We start from the raw sequence: 18,063 nt of genomic DNA on the forward strand, positions 1-18,063 counted from the left end.
GCCAACCAATAATCAGTAATGGGCCCTTCTCTCTGCAATTCAGGGAGGCACTTTGGCTGCCAGAGTATCCCCTACCGAGTTCTGTGGACCAACCTGTTAAGAACCTGTGGGCCTGGTTTAGTGAGGATCTCCGGTTTTCCACGCAGATAAAGAAACTAGCCGGACTGTGCTTTGGCACATTGAAATCCCTCAGGAATGTATTCCCACTGTTATCGAGGTCAGCCAAGGAAATGGTTAACCGCTCCCTTATTTTCTCACGCGCTGACTATGCTAACGCACTGTACATTGGCTTGCCAGGGTACCAGTTAAAGAAACTGCAAATAATACAAAATGCAGCAGCCAGGGCTCAGCTTAATATCACAGGAAGATCGAGCATAAAACAACATTTGCATGACTTACATTAGCTTCATGTGGCTCAGCTTGTCAAATTTAAAGCCCTCACTTTGGCCCATGGAGCCCTTCATGGATCCGACCCGCCAAATCTTAGGAGACGTTTTAGCTTTTATGCTCCTCAAAGACAATTGCGTTCAGCCTCGCAGTGTCTTGCAGTGATTCCATGCTTTCGCCTTACATGAATGGGGGGCAGTTCCTTATCTTTTAAGGCAGCAGAAGCTTGGAATTCCCTTCAGTACAAACTGCGGAACACGCAAGACCCCAGGCTGTTTAAGAAGCAGCTAAAAACCCTGCTGTTCATCTAATCCACAGTCGCTTTCAGCTCCGTAGCGTTCGCTTTTGGCTTCGCGCTGGGACACTCTTGACTAGCCGTGCACGATATAAGTGTTAATAACATACCATACCTTAACAATGGGTGGGCTACTAGCCTCTTTTGTGTATACAATATCTCTTGCAAGGTAAAGCGCATGCGCTGTCACAGGCGAGACCTTAATATTAGTGGTTTTAGTTCATTAGTCACATCTAAGATGTTGTACTTTCAAGCATAGAAGACAGATCCTTAAGGTTGATTATGAGTTGAGAATGTTTGTATATCTGTGACAAATGAGGAGAGGAGGAAGCAGAGAAGAAGCATTACGCAGGGTTGGACTTGCCTATCAGGCAATCAGGCAGTACCTGATGGGCTGGTGTGACATGTCAGTGTGTGGACCTGTTTTATTGTCTGCTGGGCTGGTTTTTACTGTTGATTTCCCTGACATTAAAACAAGCATTGCCTGCAGCAAAATTCAAATCAAAGCAGTCTTTCATATCTTGCAAAATACTTATCCAGCGGCCTTCACAAATTCAAAACTGGCCTGATTGGCAAATGTGGGCCACCGTTTTTTCCTATCTGGGTTGCTAATGTGGGGCCACCGTCATTTTGGTGGCCAGGCCTATATTCTGTCGTAGTTTAACTCTGGCATTATGGGACAGAAGGTATGAAGGGAGACGGGAGAGGTGATGAGATGAGAATTAAAGAAAGGGTGAGTGTATCAAGGAGTGTGATCGACATGCAGGTGTGTGAGGACATAAGGTGGTAAGGCGTGGGAGAAGGAACTCTTCGGGGATTGTTCTGAAATCCGGACGGATGCCCTGTGATAATGTGTTGCTTGAAGAGATAACCAGTTAAAGTGAAGAAGGTCCACCGCAGAAGAGACTTGTTAACTGGTTTTGGCAGATGATATAGATGTCAGTAGCAAAAACGTCAGATGTTGGACTTTTGTGACAGAATAGTTGACCAACTCCCACTTCTCCTTAAAATAATGGGGCACCAGGGAATTTTGAGGTTTAAACTTGAATGTTACAAAGTAAGATGAATTTGTGGGCACAACAAACAAGTGGATGTGCCTGCTGTTGAAAAGAAGTTAGTATTTCTCTGGGCCATACAAGCTCAGTGAGTCAATACCTGGGACAGGTGTGCTGGAGTCAACTTCAAGACAATCTTTCTTTTCCCAACAGGATGGAATTTCTTGCAGTTCTCCTGTTCACAATCAGCATCTTCAGAGGAATATGGACAGACCCTGTATGCGACCCAGCAGAAGCAAGTAAGAGATTGATTAATTTGAGCATATTTAAATCATGAAAATCACCATTAAAGTGAGGGTTTAGAGATAAAACTTAAACGGTCAGGTATAATGTTCATCATTGAGGTAGATTTTCAATTTAGTCTAATTATGTTTGTGTATGACTTTTCTGTGATACATGTAAATAGAACAAAACTATTTTATTTTGTGCATAAATATAAAATTAAGTTTCATACTGAACTTCTAACAAATTTGCTAATTTACCAGACAGCAAATATTTATATGCCAAAGTAGGAGTCTGATGCACAAAGCCATTTGAGGTACCGAAGCCTGCAATTCGGAAAATCATAAGGCCGCCGTAATGAATCACTGTTTGGAAGGGGCACATTAGGGCATCCTTTTCAAATAGCAATTCCTTGAAGTATGTTTCAACATTTTGTGACTGCAATCTGATCGTAAAACATTGAACTTTCACCACACCTCAAAGAAGTTAGTAACACATTTGCAAACAGGAATGGGTGTCCTTGAAACCTCTTTTAAGGACACCCATTCCTTTTTAAAAAAAATGTTTTACTTTTAAATGAAGCATTGTTTCCTTTAAGGAAAAGGGCTGCATTAAAAAAATAAGTTGACTCCCTGTGATGGTCTCCAATCTTAGAGAGTCACAACAGACCTCATGAATATTGGTTCGGTAGGTCAGATTGTGACTCGCTATGATTCTAATTTTTTTAACCAATCTATTTGTACATAGGTTAATAATCCCAGCTGTAAGGTATGCTTGACGAATTACACAGAAATTAATAAGCTTAAACATCGCATTTCGGGAGGCCTTGAGTAAACATTCCAATATGGATATCCAATCTTTCTCTGATATGGACACTCCCAGATCCTCCACCTTGGTGGACCTAAGATTATCTAAATTTAGTTGTGCGTCACCCCTCAGTATTTTATATAGATACGTGACAACCTTAAAGTTCTCCTTAGAGATGAGTATTGACAGCTTTTTGCGAGTGGTGGTTCCGCCATGCCCATTCTCCAGTGTCTGCGTACTGCTATCGTCACTGCACCGTGAAGAAGGAAATGACCAAAAGGTCATATTGTGAACTCCTCAAATGGAAGTAGCGTCTCATCACAAAAGAGGGTACTCACTGTTGTTTTGCCTGCTGCCACTCAGTCAGTCAGGCCTCGCCAATCACCACCGTGTGGAAGCATTTCAAGGAATCTCAGTGGAATATCAGGGGAGTACGGGAATTTCACCTGTGTCCTCCGCAGGCTCTGGACCAACACTGCAGCAGAAACTGAAATTCTATGGTGCCATCCAGCCGAGATGGGTGAAGTCCATGCATCACCCTAATCAGTTCAGAAAGTTCAGGCACAAAAGGGGCCGTTGCCCTCCCCGGTGCAAGTTTGCCTGCCATCCACTGCATCAGCCACTACAATATAATAGGCTTCAATATCGGAAACAGCTAGGCCTCTATCCTCTCTTGCTCTCTAAAGGGTGTGTTTAACCACCCTCCTGCGGTCCGATCTCCAGAGAAATTCTGTGATGAGTTTAGCATTCTCCCAGAAGGACACCCCAGGTATCCATACCTGCAGTACCACAAAAATATATAGTAAACGGGGGAAAGCCTCCATCTTTAATAGTATCACACGGCCCACCTCTGATAAGGGAAGTATAGACCAAAACTCAATGCTAGATCAAAGAGCCTTCAGAGCCCTCCCCATATTCCACTCCAGCAGGTCTATGGGGGCATGATATACCTGAACCCCAGGAAAGGCAAGCATTTGGACTCCCATTATAAACCCCCTGATGTCGCCAGGGGATCCCTGGCTGCTAGTGTTGAAAAAATGCAGAACTTCTGCCAATTAACGCGCATACCAGAGAGGGATCCAAAACTCTCCAGTAACCGGCATGCTCCAGTCAGCTCCCAGTCCGCGTCATGCGGGAATAGCGTGGGTCATCCGCTTACTACGTAATGTAATGCATTTGTGCGCCAGAGGTTGGGTCCCAGAAAGCTCCCCAGGCTCTGATATAGCTGGCCGGAGGCTCCATTACCAGGGCAAAAAGCAAAGGTGACAGAGGGTAGCCCTGGCAAGTCCCACGTTCCACACTGTAATCACTCAAGATAGTTCGACCCATCCAAACCCTGGCAGAGGGTTCCATATACATTAGTTTTGTCCAGGCTATAAAGTCCTATCCCAAACCCCCAAAAAATTATTACACAATAGGCTATCAAAAACATTTCCAATGTCCACTGCAAAGACCTCCGCCTGTCTCTTGTCGTATGAATTATCCTCTAACAGTGCAAGGAACCTGCGAATGTTGAGTGATGTGTTGCAGCCCGGGATGAATCCCGCCTGTTCTGCATGTATGAGGGTGGGCATATGCTACAGGAGTTGAGTGGCTAGTGTCCTACTAAGTATTTCATAATCGATGTTCTTCATTAATAATGGTAGGTTTGCTTTTTTGTCATGGGCTGGTTTTCCTGGCTGCAGCAGTGACACTGTTGGAAGGGTCAGAGGTATCAAGAATGCCTTGATATCGGCAGATTACATCCAACAAAGATGTGCATTTAAAGTTGGCTGCCTTATTATCAAAACTCTGCATGGTGCTAGTCCAACATTTTTAACTAAACTTGACCAGAAATATTTACCTCCGCGTAGCCTTCGCTTTGCCCACAAGAACATTCTAACCATCCCTTCCTACAAACGGAAACAACTAGGTGGCTGCAGATTTGCTGTACTGGCACGCAGCTTTTGGAATACTCTCCCTTCAGATCTAAGAATCTGCACTGAATTTTCTAGATTCCGTAGGCTTCTTAAGACTTGGCTATTTACCCAAGCCTATAACTAGACCTTGCAGACAACTAAAATACACGGGGCCCCAGCAATACCTCAAGTTTAGCTCCAAGAAATTAATCAGTGTCTGTGCGCTTTATAAGAAATTTTAACATAACAGAACATGTAGAACTGTGGTACAAGTTGGCATATTAATTATAAAATTCCCGGTTAATGTCCTCTAGAGAGTGGAGCTTGGCATCCTGTTCAGAGTCTAGCTCAACAATAAATGAGCTTCTTTTTGTTGTGTTGGCTAGCCTCACCAAGAGTGAGCCAGTATGGTTACTCTCTGCATGTGCCCTCACCATATAATCCTTATAGATAAACTTATGCAATCGCTCCACTTGTTCAGCTACTTTTTCTTTGCACTCTAGCAGATCTGGTTGTAGGTCTGGATGACCTGTTCGGTGCCTCTCCATTGCTCAAAGGGACTCCTCCACCTTCGAGACTTCTATCAACAGGGTCCAATGGACTATGACCGATCCAGATTGCAGTGTCCTCTGATCACTGTTTTTAAACGTGTCCCACTCCACTTGGGGAGTGGACGCTGACCCAGTGTTATCCTCAAAGTATTTACTAATAGCAGTCCCCATAGTATACTGGAAGGCTGCGTCTTCTAATACCTCCAGTTTAACCCACCAGGCCGGGATGTATGGTGGGACTCTCTCCTATCCCATGCCCACAAGTAGGGGGTTGTGATCAGAGATGGCCCGGTGAGGTATTCTGAGTATTGGACTAAGGCATGTAGGTCAGGTGTACAGAGGATCCGACCTAAAATGCAAGTCAGGTAAATTAGAAAAAAAGGAATAGTCCCTTTCCCCCAGGTGGTGCATGCACTAGGAGTCAATCACTCCCCACTCCCTCTACCACGCGGAAAAGGGTGGGCTAGTTGCATCACAGGGGAATCTGACAACGGCGGATGGGATCAACCTAGACCTGGATCAACCATACAGTTATAGTTATCCCCCAAGATAATGTAGTCCACCAGGTGAGGGGCCAATGTCCTAGATAGTTCAGTGAAGAATGTCGCCTGATCAATATTTGGCCTGTTTACACTACCTACAACAATGTCACATCAATCCAAGCACCTTTACACCACTACATAACAGCCTGCCAGGTCTATGAGATGCTCCAAATGTTGGAGAGGGACCCCTGCATGTGTCCATACCAACACTCCTCTCATGCTGAATAAGAAGAAAAGCATGCATACCCTCCACCGGCGCTGGAGCGCAGCTCCTTCTTTAGTAGTGTAGTTTCTATATTCCCAATAGGCTCTGCGCATTGGAATAATATATCCTATAGATTAGACGTAGGACTGAGGTCAACTAGGTCTCTATCGAATATACTAAACTTAATTGTGTGTGTGCCAGCTAACTCAGAGGTCACTAGAAACGTTCTTGAATACACAAGAAGGGATTCGTTTCTGACAACCACATAAACATGAGAACTTTGTTTCCCAAGAATAAGAATATATCTCTCAGAGTCGCGGAAACAATAGATAAGTATTTCACTCAGTCAATCGTGCATGCTTCGTTTCTACAGAGTTGCAGAGAAATAGTGAGACGGGCGTTTTCAATAAAAAGGGTTTATTGAACAGTCTTCTTCCTCAAGCAAGAGAAGTGAACTGCTACAATCGTTATGCAGACTGCAAAGTATAATGCGTACAGCGTAAACAGTAATATTAATAATACTGTAAGAGCATTGTATGGTTTTTAAGCCATATAAAAATACATACATAAATAACATTGACTAAAATACTCAACTTGTGCTTCTAAAATACGTCTACCCCAATGTACCTAACCTAAGTCTAGTACGAGGGAAGAAGTAAGTATTGTGTAGCATACATTTAGTTTTTGCCAAGAATCTACCAAAGGTTTCTCTAGGTTCTAATCAGATCCATACCTTGGTTAGAATGAAGGAGTTCTGGTATCTCTGTCTCGGGACTCGATTTCCCAACACCCCGCAAGGGGAGCCGGAAACTCTGGAGCTGGATTCTCAGCAGGAGAAAGGCAGCTTTCTGATCAGTGCGTCAGCTGGGGAGTCGGCTGCTTCTGCACTTTCTGTAGCGAGCTGCGTCGGGCAAGTAGGTCTTCGAACTGCTCCGAACCACCGTATCTTGCTAGAGAAAGTGAAGGTATATTTATACCTTGAAGGTGTTTAGGGATGCCTTTGCTTGACATAAAGTCAGGCATATGAACGTCAGGAAAGAACCCCTAGGGAATCGTTGTTCTTTGTAAAGTAACTGAGTTCTTGGACAAATCAATATTCAAGCAAGGGAAAGTTCCCTAACTGCTTAAGCTGGTTTTCCAAGAAATCGTTGTGACGTTGGGTACGGGTGGAAGTAGCCATGCCTGTATTTGGGTAGCATGGGCTATGCCTAAATAAGGGCTTGATTTCTATGCCTATATAAGGGCAATATGAATTGTACCTATATGAGGGCATGAATCGGGAAAATTCACTCGGAGCTTAAAACGCCACAAAACACTTTGGCTATTAGATGTGTCTCCTGGAGGAGTGCGATGTGGAGCCCTCGTCTGTTAAGATATGAAAGTACTTTATGCCTCCTAGCCATGGTATGCATCCCGCCAATATTCCAGGAGAAAATGTTATAATTTAAGGGAGCTGGCATTGAGGAAGATAATGCGAGAAAGGGTGGCACCAACTCAGGGAAGCATACTCCCCACAAGGACTACCTGAAAACCCGCAAGAAGAGGAGTCTATAGCCAGGGCACGACTTAAGAACCCACCCCCACAACAAAGAACCAATGAACGCCCCAACACACATACCACAGGACAAGCAGGCAAACACCACCCATCCAAACAGTCAGCCAACGCATAAGCAGTAGTGGGAGCACCCACCAAAACTACTAGGAACAAAAAGCTTGGGGGAATGACAGTTCTAAAACTTCTAACCAGACTGATCCCCCACCTAACTGAAAAAAGAGGAGAGTACACTTGGGGCCTATCGTTAATGCAAGTTATACGCAGATTATTAAACAGTTAAGCCTCAAGAGACAAGAAACGAAGCCCACACCAGTATTAAAATTCAATCAATACATCACAGACTTTAAATGAGTTTGTTAGAAGAACCAGGGGTGACCTGTGGAGTTCATTGTCTGAGTCCTCTGAGGAGCTAGCACCCAAGGACAGGTCCGAGTTCCTAGCGACACCAGTCCGCACCAAAAAGGTCCGGCTCTAGAGGCTGTCACTCATCGCCACCACCACCTCCACTGCTTGTTGCTGTTCCCATTGGGGCTTCGCATTCGATGGGGCTCCACTCCATAGGGCCCTGCTTTTGTGCCTCAAAGATTTCTGCAAGGGATCCGCGCCTGGGGCTCTTGGCCAGGGCACATCTGTGGTTGCACCTAGCTCCATTCCCTCGCCGCGCCCAGGGCTCTTGGCTACGTCACATCTGTGGGTACCTCTAGCACCATTCCCACACCTCCTGTGGAAAGCGAAAGAACTGTATTCCCTTCAGAGTCACCACTCGCAGTCCAACTGGGAAAAGCATAGCATATGTTAGGCCCATCTGGCTCAATCGTCTCTTGGCATCCTGGAAGGTGGAACGCTGTTTCTGAACCTCCTTAGTAGAGTCAGGGAAAATCATAACTTTGTGATTGTCCACTTTAATGTCACCTCTGTCTCTATCCTGTGCGAGGAAAAGGTCTTTATCTTGATAATGGAGGAGCCTGGCCCCAACTGGTCTCAGTGATGTGCCCAGGAGGAGGGGTTGGGACAGAACTCTGTGCACCCTCTCCAGGGCATAGATCGAGGACATGCCCTCTGGAGCAAGTGCCATGCGCAGCAAGTGTTCCAGGTAGGACAGCATGTAGTTCCCCTCAATGCATTCCGGGAGTCCAACAATGCAGATATTGTTTCTCCTGAACCTTTTTTCCCTGTCTTCAGCTTGCACTTCCAGGGTGCACACTTTGCCCCCCATATCCCATAGCTGGGCTCGCATCGTCGCAAATTCAGAAGGAACATCCACCAATGAACGCCCCATTGTTGTGACCCTTTCAGCTAGATGACGATGATCATCCTTCTGGATGCTCAGGTCTGTTCTGTGGGTGTGGATCTTCATTTCTAAGGCCTTGCAGGACGCAGTGATGGCTTGTAAGATGTCCTGGAAGGTGGGTCCCGCCAAAAGCTCCACCTGAGAGGACACCAGTGTTTCTGCAGGGCCACTGGTAAAAGTCACCTCCAGGGCCAGGCCCCCTGCATTCAGGTTACATTTCTTGGCAACTTTACCCATACTCAAAGAATGATATGAGACGCCGAAGAGCTCTACCAGGGCTCTCCCACAGCAATGCAACAACTTCAATGACTATAGTCAGGCAGGGAGGGTGTCCCACCAGTAGGTAGGCCTTGGGCAGCAAGGGGCCAATCCATCGATAGTCGTACAGAGACACCGTTTCAAGGCAATCCTCGCCTGCAGGGTCATGGGTAACAGATAGCCTTAAGGCCCAAGAGGGTGGCTGGATATCTGTGAGTTTCAAAGTGCCTCAGCTGCAAACCACAGGGGCCCCTAGTAATAGGACCCCCAACTCCTGGAAAGTATATTGCAGTGTCCCCAGGCCACAAGCCTCTATGGAGCAGAATGTCAGAGCCACCTCCTTCAAGTGACCACCATCCAGCATAGCACCCACCGCACCAGTCCAAACTGCAGTGGCTTTAGAGAGTCATCCAGCAGGACACAAGCCCAAGACAGTGCTAAGCCACATGCAGCGGGTGGCAGCCAAGGAAGGGGGTTCCTAGATTTTCTCAGAGCCTACGATAATGCACTGGATCCTGGTGAAAGACACTCCCCTGCATAGCCACAGGCCAAAAAAGCCTGCAGGCCCACTCAGGCCCCTTCAGTTGTACACTGGTGCAAATCTTTCCAAAACAGTGTCCAGCGCTAGGTGGAGGAAGGCCTGGATTTGGCCACAGCTCCTTGGGGCCAACCACTAATGTTTCGCTACCCGCAAGACCTCCACACCTCACAGAGCATCTGGCGCCAGCAGGAGCATCCCAGTTGGACTCCCACCTTTGCTCATTACGCTGGACCAGGCGGGGTTTTAAAGCCAACGGTGCCCTTCAATTGCTGCAGGCATCGCACCAGTACAGTGGCCCGCCATCGTCTCTGCAGACACCGGCTCCCACCTGCAGTGCAAGGGCCAATATGATGCTCCTTCAAGGCCGGTAGCTAGGCCCAGCAGCCGCGGCACTCACTTATCATCAGTGTTGCCAGTCCCAACGCGGACTTCTCCATCTAGGGCCCCGGAGCTCGGAGGGCCTATCCGCTGGCGTGCTGCCACTCAGGTGCACCGTCTGCCGTGCTGCATATTTGTCCACAGTGGGTGACACACTCAGGCTGCGAGCCCAGGCCTGTGCATGGCTCAATACCCAGCGGCAGCCATGTTCTCGACACAGCCATGCCAGGAGCTGCCCTCAGGTGATTTGTTCTTATGGCAGCCCTGATACTGCAACAGCATTGGTCGGGGAGGTCAGCTGCACTTTGGGGGGCTCTGCATGATGTTTGGGGGCTCCCTGGTGGCATAACTATGCAGAATGTCGTAAGATATGGGGTCGCCAGGCGAGAGCTCCAGAACTCGCAACACTGGCATCTGCATCAGGCCGCGCCCTTCCTTAGAGAAATGTCCAATCATACCACAATCAGAACACCTTTGCTTTAAAGCTGGACAGGTTTTGTTATCCACTGAATGCAGTTTGCTGTTGCACCAAAAACATCTCAAACACTCTTTAAACCCTTCCTTTGACTTCTCTTTTCTTGTTTAGGTCGAGCCTATCCCATTCCACAGGAATGGATAGGGGAGAATAATAGGGTTGCACCAGGAAAGCTAAACCAGCAGGCGGATTTCCACAAGTGCATGTGATCGTGAACGCGCATCCGCCTGCTGGTTTAGCTTTCCTGATGCAACTCTAACCGTCACTTCAAAGGGATCCGCTCCGCCCCCTGCTGCACACGCTTTCCATCCAGCGCGCGAAGCGCGTCCACACCAAAGCCATCTGTTGCTTCCCCCAGCGGGCTCGGACTCACTTACTTCTCCTCCCCCCTAATTAACATCCCTCACAGCCGTGAACCAAAGGGATCACTTCACCACAGAAGCAACCACAAATGCATGATGTCTCCTGCACCTTGCAAAACGCCAACACAGCTTGTCTTTACAAGTTCCGAACTGCCCTGAGTTGGAGAATGTGGGCAACTTTTTATTTAGCTTCCTGATTTGCTAATGATAGGCACTTTTATTTTAGAGCCCGGGCCTATTTTCTGTCCCAGACCGAACGTACCTTCAGGACATTCACATCACCAAGGACACAGAGGACCAGTGGTGGACTTTTCTATCAATCATTGTTTTCAGATGTGTTACTTCAGCACCCCCAGAGTGCATTATGATGATAAACCGAAGCCAAGGACAGGGGTACTGAGTCTTTGGTGAAACAGATTTATCTTGTAAACAGTAACCTATTTAAACTTGTTTTTGTGAGTTATGCAAGCTTGCTCCCTCCTTACCCACAATGCTTTTAAGATTGTTCCTAATCTGCTGGAAAACTCTTTGAAACTCTCCATGGGTTGGGCCAACTCCTCCTCATGGGTGACCTTGTATTACTCTCCTCCTCATGGGTGACGTTATATTACTCTCCTCCTCAGGGGTGAACTTGTATTAATACTGTGTCTTGTTCTCCTGATAGATATCTGCTTAGTCTCGGTACTGAGGTTGTCCGTATCTAGGATTAGAGAAAAGACTCTTCCATGCAGAGGCTTCTGTTCTAAATCCTTTTATTTTGTACTTTTATTTTGTACACTGTGAGTACAGGGTTACGTTGTGCGGTGCCAGGTACTTTTATGCGCGCTCTTTGGTCTGTGTTCTTGTTTACAGAGCTTGCATGTATCCTGACCTCTGGAATTGGGGGTGTATCAGACTCCAGTCATTGTCTTGGAATGGCTCATTCACGGAGCAGGAGGAGATTGGCCGATGTGGGCCCTGTACTTGACAGGCTCGCGCACTGACAAGAACGGCTTCAAAGGTTAAAATTCATTCAGTGCTCTGCACCTCAGGGTCAAGTGAACGACCCCTGCGGGTACAGATGCCTCCTTCCGAGGTCTCCAGCAACAAGTCCGGACTAGTCTTGTTGAAGACGGACTGCACAGAAGAACTGCGGCACATGAATAGTCAGTCCCTCAAAACCATGTCGGAAAGCGCGCGCATGGAAATGATTTCTATTCAGTGCAATGCAAGATTAACACTTCCCTAAAAATATTTCTTTCTCCACTATAATATTAAAATATAATAGCTTTTCATGCAATATTTCCTTGTTACCATTACAAACAGTGCAACATAGTTTACAGCCTATTGCACATGTTTACATAAACAGGTAGGTACGTTTTATGAAAATAAATTGGTGTCTTGCATGCTGCTTTCCGCACGAACATATTCTCCCATCTGGAAGCCCCCACTGCATACATGTGGGGCGCACAGTGTACAATACCATAAATAAAAGTGCTCCCAAAGGAACAATTTCGCATATCAGTCTTGGGCACACACAAGCCCTTGGTAATTTGTGTTTGTAACAGACTTTCTCCACAAAGAGGGACAAAATCGGCACTGGCACGCGTCAGAGCCATATCTCCACCACTCTCTCTCCCGTTGTGTGTGCTAGCCCGAGCCGAGGCAGCTCCCAGGGCTGGCGACTGTCTGATTGCAGCCGCACCCAAGTACTTCAAAGGTCAGTGAAAGACCATTCAGTTGTTAACGAGGCTTCGCAGTGTTGTCACCCTTTTTAGAGCCCCTGCATCTCCGTTCGGAGGGGAGCCACGTTTGAGTCTCGGTCCCTGGGGCCAACATTCTCGGGGCTCTTGCCAGGAGAAGTTCACCTCCTTAATGCATATGGAAATTCCATTTACAAATTTTATATAGCACGAACTTCTCCAGAAGGTAGCTTTGGCAACTATTTAATTAAGGCATCACGTGCACTCTGGTGCTTAATATAAACCGGTGACTAACGGAACGCGAGGATGTTTAAAAGCATTTTAAATGCTGCAGAAGCCGTTTCCTTTGAGATTTGCAGCCAAAAGATTTATGTGCACACAGAGCCACTTTAAAGTATGTTTTTGATGGAAATTTAAACATGTATTTCAGATAAAAGCGCGCGCCTCGCACGGCAAGAAAAAAATGCATTTAGAACTTCCTGCAGCCAAATACTGAAACATGATAATCGGGTGTCGGTTATTAATACAGTAGCCATTTCCACCAAAATCCACTACAAATGTCACTCGAGAACCCTTAATGAGCAACTGGACGCTGCCAGCGCCTTCAATCAACCTTCGCTTTCCTTAAAGTTCTTTCCCCTTTATCCTTTAGTAAATCCACTTATTTTTCAATCCGAACTATGCAATGCTTAATTTGTGTAACTTCACTGGAAGGCTGCCAGCTCAGAGGAAGTTGTATAAGTCACATACTTCCCTATTCGTCGCTTCGCACTGCCCCCTGCGTCACCCCGCCCTCCCAAGATGAAAGGAAGCGGACATTTGTTTAGAGCTTGTAAATTCAGAACCAATTGGTCTGCTTCCCTGAATATGAAAGGGGCTTGATAAGATCTGCTTGAAGGCAGTCGTCTGGAGTGTGCTGCGTGTTAACACCTCAATACAGTTCAGGGAGCCTCTTCTACTGCAAGCTGCCCCAGTGGCACAGATCGAACCCGGGATAGCTAGATCACAGGAATTTTAAAACAAAACAACAATAAAAAACTTCCCAATCCACTTAGAAGGGCTCTCAAAGGCTCAATGGCCAGGTCTGGTGAGATGCCACACTAATTACAGCAGATAAAGTGCAAGGGCAGCAGATGCCATCTTTAGTAGTCAGATGACTGCATAGCTTGTTTTATTTTTTTACATGTAATAAATGTGCATGTGAATGCAAGCAGCAGCCTTCTCTGAATATTCTAATTAACAGCACTCTAGGTGCCTCTGAGAGGTGGATGTGCATATACATGATACACAGTGCCTATCTACAAAGGCATTTTGGAGCACATACAATAGGACTCCGGTAATTCTCTTTTACATACTATCTCATGCTCACTCCATCTATAGCCCTCACTCCATCTATCGCCCTCACTCCATCTATCTATTGCCCTCACTCCATCTATCTATCGCCCTCACTCCATTTATCTATCGCCCATCGCCCTCTCTCCATCTATCTATCGCCCTCTCTCCATCTATCTATCGCTCTCTCTCCATCTATCTATCGCCCTCTCTCCATCTATCGCCCTCTCTCTATCTATCTACCGCCCTCTCTCTATCTATCGCCCTCACTCTATCTATCGCCCTCACTCTATCTATCGCCCTCTCTCTATCTATCTATCGCACTCAATCTATCTATCGCACTCACTCTATCTATCGCACCACCACAGCATCACTCAGCACCACCACAGCATCCCTCTGGGGCACCACAACATCACTATGCGCCACCACAGCATCACTGAACGCCACAGCATCACTCGTCGCCACCACAACATCACTCAGTGCCACCACAGCATCAATCTGTGCAACCATTCAACATCAACTGGTTCAAATATGTTCTCTCAATGTTTCAAGCTTTATTACAAATGTCACAAACAGATGTTAATATTTCACTTCTGTTCTTGGATTTTCATTACAATAAAATACACTGAACATAAAATTCACAAAAGTTATTTACAAAAGTTTAAGCTATTGCCATTATAAATTACAATAACTTTTTTCAATTATTAATTATTAAAAAAAATTAAAGCCATTGTTATTTGTAATATCAATACATCTAAGTCACGTAAATACAACACAAGTTGCCTTACAAATGCTATAGGTGCCACATTTGCAAAAGTTAAAACTATTGGCACTATTAATTTCGCTATTTTCAAAACCAACACATAAATAAAAAAATATGTCATTTACAGTACCAATAGCTCAAACTTTCCTAATGCGAGACCTATTGCATTGCAAATGCTTGTCTTTTCTTGTTGCTTGATATCTGTACTCTGAAACCCTCCTTTTTTTGTTGGGATTTGTTATTCACCTTATCAATACACTCCTCACGTTTGGTACAAGAACTAGTTTGCACAACCTTAGCACTTGTACTGGACATCTCTGCTTTCCTGACACTAGCCGAAATAAGCTGTAAATTAGAGTCTCCATTTACCCATAGTCTATCTTGTATAGAGGAATCCTTCACATGCAGCACCACGCGATCCCTAATTAAATCTTCTCGTAGAGACCCAACCTTACAATAAAAGGATAACGTTTCAAGAGCTGCTACGTAGTTATTAATACTTTCGTCTGTTTCCTATGGAAAAATGTCTATCTCACAAAACTTATACAAACCTTAGGGGAGAAATAACGATCAACGTCTGCAATGACACAATTAAAAAACATTTCTATCCCCCTCCTCACCAATCTCCTTAGTCATTTGATCAAAAGCCTTCAAACCTTCCGGACCAACGTAATGCAAAAATATGTGGGTTTGTTGTTCAGCAGACATTTACCCTCATCCAATGTATCTATATCGTTCAGGAAAAAAAGCTTTCCATTCAGCCCATTTCATACATGGCACACCCCCAGCAGGTCAGAAAGATTGTGGAATCTAGGGAAAAATTATGCGCACACATGTTGGTAAAAGGGACTAGGTCACTGAGCCAGACTGACCAGTGTACGTTCTTAACCCTGCAGGTAAAACCCTAGATATGCGCAAGAAACTGCAGGCACCAGTGTCCACTATTCACCCTCAGGAACACACAAGGTGCAAATGCTGCGCCAAATATCCAGCAACAGAGTGGAAGTAGAGTAAATTTGACGCGCTGCCAAATATCCACAATAAAAGTAGAAGTACTTAGACTTACGACTTAGTAGATTTAACACGGTGCCCAATGCCAAAAAAATACCTACAGGTCACATTTTCAAAGTTGCAAAGTAAATGCGGAAGAGAATCAATTGCAGCGGCGCTTTCATAGAAAAGTGCCATCGGATGCTGCAAAATCATCACATACAAGTTTTCGAAATGACAGGACGCGTGAAAAAAGCTAGACCAAATACAATCCGAAATGGCGGTTCACCCGTAGGCGGCGTAATGACGTAGCCGTAGCGAACGTGAGGGCAGCAATACGCTGTGTTGCAGGAAGAATGACATAATCTTTAGCACGTCACAGAGAGCTAGGGTGACCTACTGGCAATGGGTGCAAATTCAGTAACGTAAGTGGAAAAATTCAGGACAGAGGATACAAATTCAGGACAGACGGTCAAAATTCAGGACAAAAGTTACGTTTTACAGGCACATCAGAGGAAGTTGTGCTATAGTATAAAAGTAAGTAAATGGACAACCACTTAAGTACAAGTCAAAATAAGTTTTATATTAGGTTGAGACAATTGTGCACGTCACGGTTTTTTGGTATGAATGTAGCTTTGAGCAACTGTGCAGGTCTTTTTGTGGTATTTCATATGATAATAATCTATTTATATGTTTGCTGCACTGGGTTCTTCAGTCTGATATTTTGTTTATAATTCATGGTCCTGAGATGGCATGTTTGGTGAGAGAAGTGGTCAGGAAGGTGTGCTCGGATACACTTTGTTACTAGCATCTCATATCTAAGTGCTATTGAGAGATGAAAAGAGGCACACATAGGTGAACTAAAGGGAGGATTGCTGTGATGAACCCACTACAGGGAACGGGTTATGGGTGTTTCAGCAAGTGGAACATAAAATATGGAATCTGACTTTGCTTATGGGGCTTTCCAGAAAGTTACACTAGCTGACAGAAGTCAGAAATGTGCTTCTCCGTACAGCTTTCTTAAAGAAGGCACTGGCTATACACCATTACCTCGTTTATTTTTGACACCTTACCTATTGCTACAAATACAATATTCATCTCAAGCTCAGCTCATGGCACCATGAGGCTCTCCCTACAACCTTGAACAAAACATGCAAACATTTACAATTCCTAGGGTAACATTCTAGTAGCAGTTGGGTGTCACTCAAAATGTAATCTATTAATTCTTTCATCCATCATTCAGTCTTTTACCATTCATTCTGTCCTTCCATCTGTGTGCCCATCCATTTCCAATCCTTTTCAACCATTTGCACACCTATTCTATCCATCATTTCACTCATCCATCCCTTCTTCCACCCTTTCACTCATTCATCCATCCATCCACCCTTTCTCCCAATCATTTCACTCATCCATCCACTCTTCCACCCATCCATCTATTCACTCATCCATCCAACCATTTACCCTTTCACCCATCCTTCCATCCTTTCACTCATCTATCCATCCATCCTTTCTTCCAGCTCTCCACCCTCCCTTTCACTCATGTATGCATTCTTTCACTTATTCATCGTTACATTCTTCTTTTCACTCATCCATGCACCCATTTACCCATCCATTCTGTCAATCATCCATCCATGCTTTCACTCATCCATCCATCCTCCCTTTTTCTCTCCATTCCCCTTTCACCTAGCCATTCATCCTTCTATCCACCCTTTACCCACCCACCCATCCACCCACCCATCCAGTGCAGACAGAAAAGGCCCATCAAGAACTTCATCCTCGCTGTAGTTCCTAAAGTAAGGGGGGGGTCACTTTGCCCCGCACCTAGGCAATCTGAAAACTTGGAAGTCATGAGTCATGCATGATGCACAGGGCCAGGACGCGAAGTGGCTGTGACATGGTGTTGTTTCCAGAGCTTTAAGTGGGATGAAAATTTGGGGTCTCTCCAAGGAGCGTGTCTGATGTAATTAAGGGGGTGACTTAAAACACCTCAGCTAAAAATATGTGCTGAGCATAATGTGCCGTCCAACTGGTATTTTGCTCTTTCTATCATTGCATCCAGTTAGATTAGACCTACAACAAGCCATGACTATTGGCTTTGTCAATGGATGTTAGATGCATAAAATAAATAAAAAAGCAGCAACTGTGGCTTCGTTTTATATAATAATAAAAATGCTTCAGCTCTGAAATGATGACTGTAAGAACTATAACCTCTTCTTTTTAACTTTGTAATTTTTTTTGTACGTTTCTTCCATCTAACCCTAACAGAATGCCCTTCCCTTGAACGTGGCAGGAGCTGGCCCACCATATGCTGTAACACCCCAAACTGGCCCATTGTCATTCTGTATGTGGCAATCAGCCTTCATGTAGAATGACAATGGGCGGGATGGGTCTGCTCTTGTACTCCGAGGATGAGTGTGAGGCAGCCCCATCAGGGAGCTGAAGCCTCTCACAGGGGAACAGCTCTGCTCCCTGCA

General features: G+C 45.4%; 1 protein-coding gene across 1 annotated transcript in view; it reads left to right on the forward strand.

The window, feature by feature from the left end:
* Nucleotides 1-15,988: 15,988 nt before the first annotated feature.
* The window catches only part of LOC144828451 (uncharacterized), a 32,285-nt gene continuing 30,210 nt past the window's right edge, over nt 15,989-18,063 (forward strand). The window contains exon 1 of the mRNA XM_078686627.1: nt 15,989-16,126. The gene's annotated coding sequence lies outside the window, so the exon portion shown is untranslated. The remainder of the gene's footprint in view (nt 16,127-18,063) is intronic.

The sequence above is a fragment of the Lissotriton helveticus genome, chromosome 4_1 (genome assembly GCF_964261635.1).
Source record: "Lissotriton helveticus chromosome 4_1, aLisHel1.1, whole genome shotgun sequence".
Lineage (NCBI taxonomy): Eukaryota > Metazoa > Chordata > Amphibia > Caudata > Salamandridae > Lissotriton > Lissotriton helveticus.